Source organism: Leopardus geoffroyi, chromosome C3 (genome assembly GCF_018350155.1).
Source record: "Leopardus geoffroyi isolate Oge1 chromosome C3, O.geoffroyi_Oge1_pat1.0, whole genome shotgun sequence".
Taxonomy (NCBI): Eukaryota; Metazoa; Chordata; class Mammalia; order Carnivora; family Felidae; genus Leopardus; species Leopardus geoffroyi.
This window is the reverse complement of record NC_059338.1, coordinates 13159698-13175759: the sequence shown is the minus strand read 5'-3', so window position 1 is coordinate 13175759 and position 16062 is coordinate 13159698. Positions and strand designations below refer to the sequence as shown.

The 16062-nt window shown below is 34.9% G+C and overlaps 1 long non-coding RNA gene across 1 annotated transcript in view; it reads right to left on the bottom strand.

The window, feature by feature from the left end:
* The window catches only part of LOC123586507, a 184463-nt gene that overhangs the window by 79388 nt on the left and 89013 nt on the right, over nt 1-16062 (bottom strand). The window contains exon 2 of the long non-coding RNA XR_006706843.1: nt 15616-15678. This is a non-coding gene — a long non-coding RNA (uncharacterized LOC123586507). The remainder of the gene's footprint in view (nt 1-15615; nt 15679-16062) is intronic.

The window sequence follows — 16062 nt, the reverse complement described above, 5'->3', positions numbered from 1 at the left end:
AAGGAGATTAACTGTTAACAGCTAAAGGAAAGGGAAATGGAAAGTGACTGCCAACAAGCACAGGGTTTCCTCTGAAGGTTAGGAAAATCTTCTGGAATTAGTGTTATTTACCAACCTTGTGAATTCCCTAAAAACCATGAAATTGTACATTTTTAAAGGTTGCTTTTATGGTATACAAATTATATTTCAATTTTAAAAATGAAGAATCCAAATATAAATATCCATTAATATTATCAAGGAGATAAGGATAAATATATTGCATCCATAGAAAAATCAAAGCTACTAGTATAAATAGAAATTGTCAGAGAAAAAAATTTTAAAACCTTTCAAAAAGTAAAAATTGATATCAAATTAGAAAATAAAAACTCAGTAAAACAGAGGGAAGATATAGTTAGCAATATTCACAGAAAATTGGAGCAAAAAAGATAGATGGGAAAATTAAAAAAAAAAAAAAAAAAAAAAAGACCAGACCAGAGTATACCATACAGAGAAAACAAATAGAGAAAATTTCTTAGTAACCTCATTGTCAAAGATATGATTCCAGAAAATTTCCCAGAACTGAAGAAGAGGGATTTTAAATCATAAAAATCCCACACTTAGACATGTTATCATCATTTTTCATTACATTGGGAGCAAAGAGTAGATCTTATGAAGTTCTGTGTTGCAGATGGATAATATAGTAATTCTTAAAATACTGGGAATCTGGCTTTTTTTCTATTTTTCATAAACATTAAAAACTAGAGATAATTGAATGAGGTTTCCAAAACTCTGAAGGAAAATAATGTCTAACCTATAATTCTAGACCTACTTTAGCTAAAAATAAAGTGTGACGGTAAAACAGAGATATTTTTAAAACAAGTAGGGTTTCAAAAATATTTTTCCCCTGTCACTTTTCTCAGGAATTTACCAAAGAATGTTATTTACTAAAGTGAGAAAGTAAACCAAGAAGGAATACCAGGAAAGATAGAGGACAACTAGTCCATATCTTCTTCAGGAAGATTGTGTTGGTAGAATAACTGACTTCTCCAAATGCATTGCAAAAAGACATAGGCAATTAGTAAAAGATGATGTAGTCATTTAAAAATACCTAGAAGAATAAGCAAATGAAAAAATAAGTTAATTTTTAATTATAGAAAAAGCAAATTTTACAGAAAAGAGAGTACTCAAAGTGTATTAAATGGTGCAGCCATGAAACACATTTGCACAGTCCTAAAAATGTTAACTTTATTTATTTATTTATTTATTTATTTATTTATTTATTTATTTATTGCCTATGTGTTTTTAAATGTTAACAATATTTGTATCTGACCAAAATTATCATGTAAGCCTAATGATAACAGAAGGATGGGAAGATTGGAAGAGTGCGTGGTAAGGTCAGTGTGTGATACATCAGCAAGGTCTTCAGCAGTAGATCATATTAGTACTCAGTAAATACAATACTGATCTTCCAGGGGACATCATTGTGGACTTGGTTTAAGGTGTTAGCCTTGTGTTTGTTTTGGCCAATGAAGTTCATGCAGAAACAACATGAGCAGAGGCTAGCTACATGCCTGTGTGGTGTGTCTTAGCCTCTCATGGGTATTTTCTCTCAAGAAGAGCATTCCTTGAATGGCCAATGATCCTAGAATGACCCATGGACAGATCTGAATCTAATCCTCACCTCCTGAGGAAGGACTGCCTGAGCCACTTATAGATGGATGATTGAGAAATAAACACTTGATTGCATATCAATTACAGTTTGAGAGTTCTTTGTTATGCAGCATTACTGTAGCAAAACTTGATAAGGAGCAGTCACCCAAATCCACCCTCTTGATTTTTAATTTTTTTTTTATCATGGGATCACCATAGGTAATGATTAAATAATTTAAAATGAAAAAAATATATATGTATGACATATAGCATTACATGACAAAAAGATTATCTAAAAGATGTGAAAGTTTATTTCTGGAAAAAGAAAAATGGGGCAAGGAGGGTGAATTTGGACGACCGTTTTTTTGTTTTTTGTTTTTTTTAATAAACCTGGAAGAACTATTTGATCGTTTGCACTGTATGAATGTATAACTGATAAAAATGTTTTTCCTTTTTAAACACAAAGATACAAATTTAAAAAAATAAAATATACACTCAATAGTCAATAATTACCACAATTAAAAGATAAAGTAATACATTATTCAAGAATTTCTCAGAACTGAATTGAAAAATGGCCTGAGTCCATGCTCATATTGAAAATCCACATATCGAGCAACTAGTTTTTGTTTTTTGTTTTCATTGGTCTCCTTAAATTTTGTAGAACACCTAATTTCCCATCATTCCTTATTCTCAATATCTTTTGGCTCCTCATAACCTCAGATCAATCTCTTCTCCACTATATTCTTTTCGTCCTCTTTATTCTTCCTATTTAGTTTCCTTTGTCCTTTGTAGATTTCTCAAGGATGTTTCACATTGTATGTGACAAAGCACTTCCGGAAAGAACAATTAAATAGATTAGAGTTATTTAAAGGAAGAGTCAGGGGGCGCCTGGGTGGCGCAGTTGGTTAAGCGTCCAACTTCAGCCAGGTCACGATCTCGCGGTCTGTGAGTTCGAGCCCCGCGTCAGGCTCTGGGCTGATGGCTCAGAGCCTGGAGCCTGTTTCCGATTCTGTGTCTCCCTCTCTCTCTGCCCCTCCCCCGTTCATGCTCTGTCTCTCTCTGTCCCAAAAATAAATAAACGTTGAAAAAAAAAATTAAAAAAAAAAAAAAATAAAGGAAGAGTCAGGAGGATATGATAATTATATTTATATATCTCTCATAAACATTATTGATAACAACTAACGATGATTGATTATTGCAGGGCTATCTTCATGAAACAAAGCTATCAGAGTATTTTCAATACTTTAGGAGAAATATGAAGCTTAGAATATTTAGGAGAAATATTCAGCTATGTTCTTTTCTCCATTTACATTAGCGACTTTCTCCCAATCCCAAATCCTCAGATATGTGCTCAGTAAAATCACAGCACCACATCTTGATTAAATACAGCTGTATAACTACCCAGAGCATAGGTTTAATAGCAATCTTCTTGTCATCACTCAAAGATATTTTAAGACCTTAATACAAAAGGTTACAAATTAATTATTTATAATGTTCTAAATCCCTTTACTGAGTCTCTAAAGCTCCCACACTTTTAAACCCTCACTTCCTAATAAGTACTTAAAAAAAGAATCCTAGAAACACGTCACTAATTAGAATTCACGGCTTTGTTTTCTTTTCCTAGCTGATTTACACAGACTCCTCTCTGCAATCTTCTTTTCCATGCTTTCCCTTAACCTTTCTTATTAGCCCTTTTTCCCTAAGATCCTTTGAAATGGAATGTTAACTAGAGCAGTGAGGAAGTGGAGCATTAGCCCGTCCCTGACCTCTCAGGAACAAACTAACTACTAAAGGCTCTGCTCTTCCGTTAGAACAGAATAATGCCATTGCCTGTAATCCTAATTACTTAATTTGTCTGTAAGAAAATTTTCTGGGATGCCAGGCTTTTGAGAACCAAGATAAAAAGCTTCCTAGAAACTGGTGAAGAAAAGAGAGCAACGCTGTTTTAAAGGACATCTTTTCTCAGCTTGGATTTCTGCCAGAGGTTCCTTCCTTTTGTAATGTCATTCAATTCAACATGGAAGAGAGCGTTTCTTAGAGCCTAATGCCTTAGTAATCAATTTAGGTTTGAATATTTCATAAATTTAGAGCTTCAGGTTTCTGTCCTGGGTGTCCCTTATAAAAGCTGGTTTTTAAGATAATTGGACCTGCTGACTTTCTGGACATTGCATAGTTTTTTATGAGGTATATGATGAGTTACCTATAAAAGCATAAGGATTTACAGATTTGAAATCCTATTAAATGCACATCAGTTTTAAGAGGAGGAGAGGATTAAGCTATACAATATGTATTTCAAATTTTACTGAGCCTAGATATTTGAAAACTGGTTTAAGGTGTTAGCCAAGCCAAAAATGTAGTAAAATTCAACCAATTCTGATTTATACCATGTATTTAAGCCCACTTCCCATTGGGTTCCTTCCCAGAGTGTGCATTATCTGTTGATTGCTTTAAAGTATAGAGCAAGTTCAGCAAAACATTATATAAATGGAAGAGAATTATTCTGCTCTTTTGTATCAAACTGAAACATAACCCAACATTTAATTTATACTACATTTTGTTGGCCTTGCTTTTTGATGTAGGTCAGAAACAAATGTCTTTTAAGTACATAAAAATCAGTGAACTATTGTTTTGCATTATAATCAAAACACTCATTGATCTGTACTTGGGAGAGATTTAAAGTTGTTCTCAATGCTCTTTTAATGTCTTTGACTTTATTTTCAAATTTCACATATTCCACATAAATATGTTGGTTTATTGAACATCAGACAAACATAGATTAACATAGTTTATTTACTGTCACCTCTAACAAATATAATGATAGCAGAAAATCTACATATATTCTCCATTTCAACTTTATCATATAGAGCAGATATGAAAGGTTTGTTAACTAAATGCTTGGTGTGAATACCACTGTGGCCAATGTTCTCAAATAAGTTTTTAGTTTTTAGGAGATGAACTGTAGTATATTATATTTGGTTTGGTTTAAATTACCACCCCCAAAGTTCAGATAAGTATCTGAACTTTATCCGAACTATCCAAACTTCCTTTAGTTTGTGATTCAAGTCTGAAAATCTCATGAGAACAGATGCTCTTGTAGCTTTCTCTTACTTCCTGCTTCATTGTGAGAACTAGGTTTCCAAAGAAATTCTTACACGCCTAAGAAGTCTGTATGCGTGATGCCCTGGGACTTTTTTCCCATTCAAATTAAAATGTTGTTGCTTTTATCCAGTTGAAATTTCAGTTCTTATCTTTCTTAGTACAGTAGTCCTTCCCCCTACTCCCACCTCCACCCCTCAGCCCAATCCCTGTCTTTGCTTTCCATGGTCAGTTACCTATGTTCAACCACGGTCCGGAAACAGAGGCTTCTCTTTCTAACTTAACATCAAAAGGTCAATAGTAGTCTAACCCTATGTCACAATGCCTGTGTCACTCACCTCACTTCATCTCATCACATAGGCATTTTATCATCTCACATCATCACAAAAGAAGGGTAAGTATAGTACTATAAGACATTTTGAGAAAAAGAGAGAGAACACACTCACATAGCTTTTATTATAATAGATTGTTATAATTGTTCTATTTTACTATAATTATTGTTAATCTCTTACTGTGCTTAATTTATAAATTAAACTTTATAATAGTTAGGCATGTATAAGGGAAAAAACGTAGTATACATAGGGTTCGCCACTGTTAGGTTACAGGGACCCACTGGGAGTCTTGGAACATATCCACTGTGGATAAAAGGAGACTATTGTATCTCCAAGATGTTCTTGATAGCTTTGACCACTGTTTTCAACTTGAAGCTCTTTCCTCCTTACTCCTCCACGGTATTAGTTCCTCTTGATGCTCTATCTTTTTTTCTCATCACACCTTTTCAGTTTCTGCTTTGACCTTTGCCTAATCTGAATTGACCCTTCTTGTTTGGTATTTTCCAGGCTCTTCTTTAACACAGTAAATGTACATTGAACCCTGTCTGTATGCCTAACACTATCATAGGCACTGAGTTTATAGCAATAAACAAAGCAGGAAGAAACAAAATCCTGCTTTCATGGAATATTAACTTCTAATGGAGGTTAACAGATAAGCAAAACAAAAAAAGATATTAAAATACATAAGATATTTGATGGTTTTAAGTATTATAGAGAAAAAATAAAGCAGAAGGATAGGGGAAAGACTGAGAGCAGACAAGGTATAAATAGGGGGAAGATCTCAAAGGAAAGATGACATTTGCACAAACACCTGAAGGGGTGAGAGTGAGATCATGGGCTATCTGGAAAGAGACCATTCCAGGCAGAGGAAAGAGCCGGTGAAAAAGCTCAGAGACTGGCACATACCTGGTGTACCATTTGTCTTACTTTTCTCCTCACTCTGCACATTGTCTTTTCCCATGGACCAAGTTATCGACAAATAGGTTCATCACTCCCAAATCTGTTTCTCTATTACAAGTGCCATATCTCTAACTTCCAGCTGGACATCTCCATCTGAATGTCTTATGAGCATTTGAAACCCCATATATCCCCAAATCTAATGTGTTTTTCCCTCTGACACATATATTGCACCCTGCATTTCTCTTATACTGTTACAAACACTCACTGAGTGATCAAAGGCAGAAGCCTAGAATCCCTTTAAGTTCATCCTTTTCCCTTTCTGTCCACATCTGATTTGCTTTTCCATGTAACACAAATTACCGAGAAACTATTTTGTACTAGCCTCTGGGCTACACAGGCTGTGAGAGGAAGATGGATCAGTTCATTAACTACTTACTTAATTACCTAAAACTTGCTATGAAAAAAGAGGATTGTGAAAAGTTTAGGAAAAGCTGGGAAAATTTAAACCACATTTCCTTTTTGAGTATTATTAAGGAATTTATTGAAATTTATAATCAGCATAAAAATATTTAGAAACAACTTTCCTGATTTTCTGTTACAAATAAAGGAATTACAGATTCCCAACTACATATAACTACCTATAAGCACTCCCCTCAACTCATGTCTACTCTTCTGTCCACTAAGTATCTCAAAGTTAATATGTCAAACATAACTTTTTATTCCCCTTGCCACCTTCTCCCACACCTACCCCCCAAAAAATCCTTGTTCGAACACTCTTCCCTTTTCCTCTATCTTAGTGAATGGCACCATTGTGTTCCAAACTTCTCAGGCAAAACATTTAAGAGTAGTCTTATTTATTTATTTATTTATTTATTTAGAGAGCCATGTGCATGCACGTGCACACGCATGAGAGCAGGAGAGGTGAGAGTATGCTTCTTGCCTCACAGTTATAATGTGGTTGCTGTCATGCTATTCCTCACATCTGCATTCTAGTCAGGAAGAAGGGGGAGAGGAGAGAAGCTGCATCTGTCTTTTTATTAGGAAAGTAAAAGCTTCCCCCAAATTTCCCCTTATGTCTCATTACATAAGAGACAGACTTCTCTGTAAGTCTCCTGGCTTCCAAGTAGGTTAATGAGCAACTCTGACAATAAGAGATATTGGGAAACCTCTTATCTAACTTTCAAGACCTAATACTGGGGAGAGGCAGGGTAGAAAAGGATTGCTTCCTGGGTGAGCCAAATAATCTCTACCACACTGGCCTTCATTCTGTTCCATAAACATACCAAACTAAGTCCCTTGTTAAGGCCTTTGAATGAGCCAATCCCATGGCTAAGAATGTTTCTCTCCCATAACTTTTCACAACTTCTTCGTTTTTGTAATCCAGGTCTCACTCCAGATATCATTGACACCCTTTCTGATTACCCTGTCTGAAACTGTCCCCCAAAACCTGTCACTCTCTATGCCATTGTATGGTTACATTTTTAAAGCACTTAGAATAAGAAGCATGGCAGAATAGAGGAGTAACTTCTCCATCTTTGGAGGATGGAGAAGTAGAGAAAGGAAATCACACATTAGCTGAAAAAGAAAAATCAGAAAAAAAATTTAAAAATAAAAAAGCTAGCTTCTCTTTCATCAAATATCCATACTGCACATGTTCATTAGCCTCCATATCCCCCTTCGTATTACCCAATTTCCCTTCTAGAGCTAGAAGTAACTGACTATTCTAGGGGTGTTGAGCAGATGACATAGAGATTGCTTGGAAAGGTGGTGCTGTGGGCTGACCCACTGCCAGGGAGTAATTGTTTCAAAAGGATAGCTTGCTTCTGGCATTATATGCTAAAATTGAGACTCTTGACTTTTCAGCCTCCAAAGCCTAAATGTTTGGCATGAATAGCAGAAATCTGGCATTTTCAATGCTCATATGTCCAAAAGCTGGAAAACTAGAAAATGCTAAGAGTCTCAAATTGGTGTCCACTTTGGAATATTTGGCCCAGGAAAATGTATATTCTCATGCTGCAGGAAGTTGGTTTGCAAAATGAAGGCTGAATTGAGGCCAAAAAGCAAGAACCATTTGCCAGAGTGTAGATGAAATATGATAGTTTGCTGCACAAAGTTTCTTTTTAAAAGTTATTTGCAGCTGCCATGACACATCTTTAAAATTGTAATATGTAGAACTGTTATTTAGGAATTCCAATGGAGGGAAACAAATCTCAACTGTTTACATTTAAACATGATGTAGTAAGATACTAAGGAATAAATGTAAACATTATAGATTGGACAAAGTATTACAAGTGAAACATGCCTCAAATCAAAGCATAGACTTAAATGGTCCAAAGAAAAGCAGAAATTCTCATTTTCATAGAAAATCTGCATCACTATTATTCTACTGAGCAGACTTTCCTATGGTATGTTGAGAGAAAATACAATGTTTTAGAAAGTGTTTAAGTCAAAGTAATGCAATGATGGAACTCGGCTGCTTGTAAAAGAAATAATTCTTAACAGATAATAGTACCCTTAATTCCATTTTCTATTTCCTTTGAAGAAAGGAGCATAACCATAGAAACTCGTTATGTGAAATCTACTGGTTAAACAAACACAAAACATTTGACTTAAAAAGTTAGAAACTATATGTAACCAAGACTGGACTATTAAAATAGATCAAAATATTGCAAGCAGCTAGAAAACAGAGAGTGTTTGCAGAAATGAAGAGAGAGAAAAGAAAGAAAGAAAGAAAGAAAGAAAGAAAGAAAGAAAGAAAGAAAGAAAAAAGAGAGAAAGAAAGAAAGAAAGAAAGAAAGAAAGAAAGAAAGAAAAGGAGAGAGAGAGAGGAAGGAAGGAAGGAAGGAAGGAAGGAAGGAAGGAAGGAAGAGAGACAGAAAGGAAGAAAAATGAAAGAAAGAAAAAGAAAAGTTAAGAAGCAGTGAAATGCAGAAGACAAAGGGGAGAGGTTTTTAATTTTACTTTTCAGTCTGTTCTATTGAAGAATAAATTCAAGAAAGTGCCAAGATACAATTTGCAATTGTATCTATTTTCTATTGAATTTTCTATTCTCTGGAGACATCAGTAGGAATTTAAGGTACAAAGCATAGAGGAATAAAGTATGAAAGGAAATAGGAAATAGTTTATTCTAATAAAGAATATTTTTTGTGTTTCTCACTGAATTCACACTCTTATTCGGAGAGATGGCAGTTAATGGTAGAAACATCTTTTAAATTCTCCATTCCTTATCTAGTCACCACCCACACTAGCATTTCCACTGATTTGTTACTGTTTTCGGGAGAGCCTGCTAATTGAGGAAATACAAGCTTTTAGTGAGAATATACCCATTGGCCTGGGCTGATTTGCCTTTTTGCCGACTTCAGATCATCCTTCACCTTAAAATGAAAAATGCAAAATACCTAACCTCCATCTGGAGTAAGACTTTCTGGGTTCAGAATTGGCTCCCCACTTATTCAACGTGTAACTTTAGACAAATCATTTAACATTTCTTGCTACAGTTTCCTCACCTGTATAATAGAAGTAATAGTCCTAACGCCTACCTATAAGGGTGTAGGTAAGGGTTAAATAAGATCAAAAAGGTATAGTGCTTACAATGGCACCTGGAATTTCGTAAGTCCTCAGTAAGTCTTAGCTATTATTATGATTACCTTGTGCCATAAGTAACTAGTCGAAGAACAAATATGAGTAAACAAGCAAACATTAGTTAATATTAATGAATTAGCTTCCCTTGTACCCAAATAAACTAAGCACAACATTATCCTACTATCTGATTCTAATCTGTGTTGTACCGAGACATTTCATCCTTACCAAACAGTCCATACAATAGACCAAAAATATAGTCCTTACATTTGCCAGCCTCCCTTGCAGTTAATTGGAACATATGGTTAATATCTGGCCAATGCACAGGAGAAAGTGATAGATACCTCTACCCATAAAAGCTCCAGCTCTTTCTTCCTCAATCATAGCAGCCTTAGAGGGCGGGCATGTGCTCCAGACGGTGAAGTTTTCAGATGAAGGACAGCATCCCAACATGCGTCACACTTTTCATAAATGAGACATACACCTGTGTATATTAAACCACCAAGAATGTACGGTTTTTTGTTACCATAACATTGCCTAGCATAATCCTCACTACCATAGCGGTCAAAATGATGCATAGCTTCATAGTAAAGAAATTAAAAACAAAACAAACAACACAACATTATTCCAATCCCTTAATAATATCCAGGGAAGTCTGCTATCTCAATTAAAGCAGATTCAAAGCCTCCTTCTCCTCTTAATTTCCCAGGCTGGCACAGTGGCCAATTCTGATCCATAGTATTTTTATTTTATTTCCAACCTGGCATTCTTCATTTCACATCTAAGGAGCATATTTACTATGGCCTTAACTCTCTGGGCTGTTTTCTGGAGCTAAATATCTAAACATAAATACAACTAGTGGATTTCTGCTGATTCCTTCATTGGAGAACACACAACATAAAACATCCATTTGGGATATTAGCTGTAATTCAGGTGGAAATGGTGATGCTAAAAGATGGTTCCTGCGTCCCTCAGGGACCCTTTCATCCATCCCCCTTAGGGTTGCCTCACTGGTTAACATTTATCTCTGTACTTCTTTCTTGTGTAATCATTAGGCAAGATATCATCCTATTATGTCATAGGTTTATTTGAGTTACTAGTGGATTTATGTTTAGTGAAAAGATAGATGTACTGTGATAAAGCTAAATTGTTAACTTCATTTGAAAAGTTCTATAAGGATGTCTTGCTCTTTAGAGGTCTAAAAAGTTGTGATAAAATACAAATACAAAGTTATCTCAAAAAGGCCAAAGATTTCCCGTGCCCTAGCCAAGAGGCTGAGCACATATTTAAAAACAAAACAAAACAGTGGGCTGGAAAATGAGAAGTCAAGGACTAATGCTATAATGACGACATGAAGTTTGATTTGTATGTCCTGAGGTTTTTAAGGGCAGACATTGATAGATCAGAGATTTGCCTTAGGGACTACACTGGCCCTATAATCTAAAGTACAGGAACTCTTCTAGGGGAAGGACAAATATAAAAGGAATTAGCTTGAAAGACTCATTGGATAAGGTGTTTTTAGTGTTCAAGAGAAAATTTTTGAAAAAGAGTCTCTGGTACAGGTTTATTTTTATGACACTAGTCAATGAAAACCTTTAAAAGCCATATTTGCAAAGTTATGTATATACTAAATAGGATCCAGGCAGCCAAGAGCCCTGGCTTTTGGTATTTTAGTGAAAGACCCAGGGAACAGTCATCATTATTCATGTAAAATTGTGAATTTTATAAACAGAAATAAAAAGAAAGGACAAAATATACTTTAAAAGAGTAAGGCATTTTGAATGATAAAAACACTGTACTTTGCTGTTCTAAGTATTCATCTTAATTGAAAATACATTACTGGAGAATTTTTACAGTCTTTTTCTACCTGAACAACAATAACCTCTTAAAAATGTGTGAAAAGAATTGCTTGTTTGCTTCTTTGTCCTTAGTTGAATTTGCTTTGGTAAAATACTGATAAACACATTAGCAAAACAAAGTGGAGGAACTGAGTGATTATCCAGATAATTTTGTCTTTATAAGAACTGTTTTCACCTAAACTATTGAAACTATTTGGTCTGTAACATTTTTCAATACTTTGTAAAATGAATTGTAGAGCTAGGTTCAGCAGTTACCTAGACAAGAGATATCTGTGTGGTGAGCTACCACAAACCTTAGGATAAAGGAATTTTTGTTGCTAGTGTAAATTATCTAGTTTTCCTGCTGACATAGCTTCTTTTTATTTTACCTCTGAGGATGCAAGTTACAGAAAATTATAGCACTTTGGGGATATTCTAAGCACTGTGACTTTTTCATGAGGCATACTTTACTCACAAGTTTTCTCTGTTTAGGAATTTTTTATTCTTGGTAATCCCCCAGAAGAATAGCCTATACCAGGACATCCTTTGCAAAATCAGTAATTCATTTCATATTTGATTTGTCATCTACATGTGAATCTGGGGAAGAAAATTATCCTGAAGCTTCCTTGGGCACTGTGATGGTTAATTTCATGTGTCCAATCAGCTGGGTCATGGAGTACCCAGATATTTGGGCAAATATTATTCTGAACATTTCTGTGAGGGTGTTTTTGGATGAAATTAACATTGAAATTGGTGGACTTTGCTTAAAGCAGATTGCCCTCCATAATGTGTGTGCACCTTATCCAGTCCGTTGAAGGCCTGAACAGAACATAAAGACTGTCCTCTCCTGAGCAAGAGAGAATTCTATAGCATTGTCTCTCAGATTGGAATCGCAGCTTCAACTATTCTGGATCTACAGCCTTCCACTCAACCTACAGATTCTGGACTTGCCAGTGTGTATAATCATGCAAGCCAATTTCTTTAATAAATTGACATATGCGCGCACACACACACACACACACACACACACACACACACACACACATCCTACTGGTTCTGTTTCTCTGGGAAATCCCAACTAATACAGGTATAAGTATATATCTACAGAAAGATTATCCCGATCTACCCCTTGAGGGGAATATATTAATAGGACAATCCAGATAAGTATGACTCATGCTCAGCAGCCTCTCAGTGATATTATTATATTTTTATAAGAAAAACAAGACAGCCAAAACTATCTGTGATTTGAAAAATGTCATGAGGTCTTTTCACAAGGTGACTTGGATTATGCTTTCTTCTAACTATGGGGAACATTTCTTTGTTTTGTTTCTATCCAAACTACTGAAGAGAAAGATGAAGAAAGAACTTTCTATTCCAAATATCTGATCAACCATCATACTGTAAACTCCTAGAAGATCAAGATAACTCTTTTAGCACTCTTGGAAATGGCCCTCATCCAAAATCACATGAGAGCAGATCCTTAATAGATGCTCCTAAAGACATGGACTTAAGAGCAAATACATACATACATACATACATAAAATAATAAAATAAAACCAAAACAAAACAAAAAATATAAAAAACAAATCAACTAAATGTTCAACTTCACAGCATGCACTTTTCCTTCTATGCATCTCTTTAATAATGAAAAAAATAAAGGTGGAGGATGTAGGAGACAAGTTAGAATTAGAATTAGTTGAATGAACAATGTAAAAATATTAGAGAATCAAGGAATTTAGGCACATGCTATCTTGAAAAGCTTCAGAATGGCAAAGGAATATTCCAAAGGTAGGACCTGAACCAATAAAAATCTTTAGGAAAGATTCATGAGACAGAATGAATGGAGTGGCTGAATATACCAGAAATGGAAGAAAAATCCTAGAGTTAAGAGATGTATTTTTTCATTCAACAGACATTTATTAAACACAGACTGTGTCAAGTGCTATGTTATTTGCTAAAGTACACCAGTTTTGAACTTGGATCAAGACACATAATGCTAGGCAAACATAGATGTAATTTTTCTCCTCATGTGCTACCAACAAATTCTCCAGTCACCACTAGTACCACATTTCAACCTTTAAATGCACATACTTTACCCAGATTCTCATAAGTAAGAATGAGTGATAGTTGTTTTAAAAGTATTTCTCCCATCTGAATTTTTGTTTCTAAAGGAACAATAACTTAAGCCAAAGAGAACAGTAGAAAAGAATAATAAGGTTACAGGAAGGAAAAAGGAGACAGAGAAATAGGAGACAGAGAAAGAACAAGATGGGGTAGAGAAAGATTATGAGGAAATATTCAGACCTTCTCATTCTCCTTAAACATACCCAGTACTAGCTATTCTACTGCAAAACTCCAAGAGGCACAGGGACAGGCATCCTAAATTCACTATCAAAGATTTATCTAAGAATGTTTTTATTTTAATTTTTTGGGATGTGTGTGTGTGTGTGTGTGTGTGTGTGTGTGTGTGTGTGCATGTGTGTGTGTAGCAACTATATTCTGATTTTATTTGCAAGGGCTAAGATTTAACTTTGCTTGAAGATACCTAAGTCAAAAAACAATAGGACAATAATTAAATTCAAGTTGCTTTGAAACTTAGTTTTCTCCTAAAGAAGTCTTACATCAAGGACAAAATCAAAACAAATGGGAAATATTTAGAAAATGACAACAATAACAAACAAAAGACTGTTAGCACCTAACAATAATGGCTAATATTTTTCCCAATTAACCCACATATCTAAGAAGCTCAGTGAGTAACAAACATAATGAAAAAATAAAACACACACACACACACACACACACACACACACATACACACACACACACACACCAGAGAACATCACGATCAAATTGATGTAAAGTAGTAATAGACGCTAAATTCAAAAAGAGCCACAGAAGACACATTATGTACAGAATAAGAAAATTAAAAATGACAGCATACTTCTCATAAATAATGCAATCCATAAAAAAAAGTATTACGAAGAAAAATGCCAACCTAGAATTCTATACCCAGCAAATACCTTTATAAATAAAAGGTAAAATAAACCATTTTTTAGGCATCAGAAAGCTAAGGGTTCACCACCTGCAGATCTGCACTATAAGAAATGTCAAGGAATTTCTTCAAGTGAAAGAAGATTATAACAGTTGGTAACTTTCAATCTACACAAAGGATAGAAGTGTGCCAGAAATGATAACATATATGAGTAAATACAAAAGCCATTTTTCTCATGGTTTAATCTCTTTAAAACACAAGTAACTACTTAATGCAAAAGTAATAAAAAGTATTGTGGATTTTAAAGTACATGGAAATAAAAAACATGATAAAAATAGCACTCTAGAAAGGGGAGGGAAAATTGAAGTAACCTGTTGGAAATTTCTTACGCTATATATATGAAGTTGTATAATACTGTTTGAAGATAGACTATAAAAATTTAAAGATTTATATTATAAATCCTAGAGCAACAACTGAAAAAAAACAAGCAAAGAGTTGCAGCTAATAAGCCAAAAGTGAAGATAAAAATTATAAAAGAAACTCAATCATTCTAAAAGACTTAGAAAGAGGAAAAAAGAAACAAATATCTGATATAATAAATAGAAAACAAATAGCAGGATGGCATATTTAAACTTCACCATATCAAAAAGTATACTAAATACAATTTATCTGAACATGTTGATTAAAAGAGCAAAAAAAAATTCATTTCAAAATGAAAAATGAGTCAATTCAATACGAATGTATAGCAATCCTATGTCTATATAGAACAATAGAACTTTAGAATAAATGAAGCAAAAAGTAAAGGTAGACAACCCCACAATTATAATTGCAAATTTTAACACTATTGACTCATAAGTGATAGAAAGAAGAGACAGCAAATTGGCAAATCATACAGAAAATCTGAATATCACTATCAAACAACTTGATCTCATTGATATTTATAGAATGTAGCATCCAAAGACAGTGCAATGCCATTAATTTCAAAGAACATACAACATAGTCCATAATCTAAGGCATAAAACGAATTTTTAAGTAATTTTAAAAAGATTGAAATCAGATGACATCAGCAAGAGGGCAGAATAGGAAGCACCAGATATTCTCCCTCCATGGAGATACCAATTCAACATCAATACATGGAACAATTCCCTTGATGAGAAATCCAAAAGCTAGGTAAGAGTCTCCTGCATTCCAGAGAGGCATGGAACCAGCCACATCAAAACTGCTAGAGAAGTGTATGTCACTCACTCACCAGAGCTCCTCACATCAGCACAGCATGGTGATTGAGGGGAAAATCCCAAGTCCTGGCTTCTCCCTGCGGAGAGAAAGAGAAGACTGAAACATGCATTTAATGTGTAGACTTTTCAGGAAGCTACCTGAGGGACTAGTATTTGCTTTGCCTGAATCTGAGTGCTGGCAGAAAAGGGTCCCCAGTCAGGGGCCACTGAGGGGGAAAAAAAAATGACATTTTACACTAGCACATACTCCCTTGCCATAGTCCTTATCCAAGGCTCAGTGTGGAATGAGTGGGAGAAAACTCCCAAGTCCTGGATTATCCCCGGGGAGGAAAAGAGTTGAAGCATCCATCCAATAGTCTAGCTTGGGATGCAAGTGCTGCCCAAGGAACTGGCTTCTCTCTCACAAGTCTCAGAGAACTAAACTGGTATAAATGCCTGGGGGCACTAGGTGGCTTACTGCT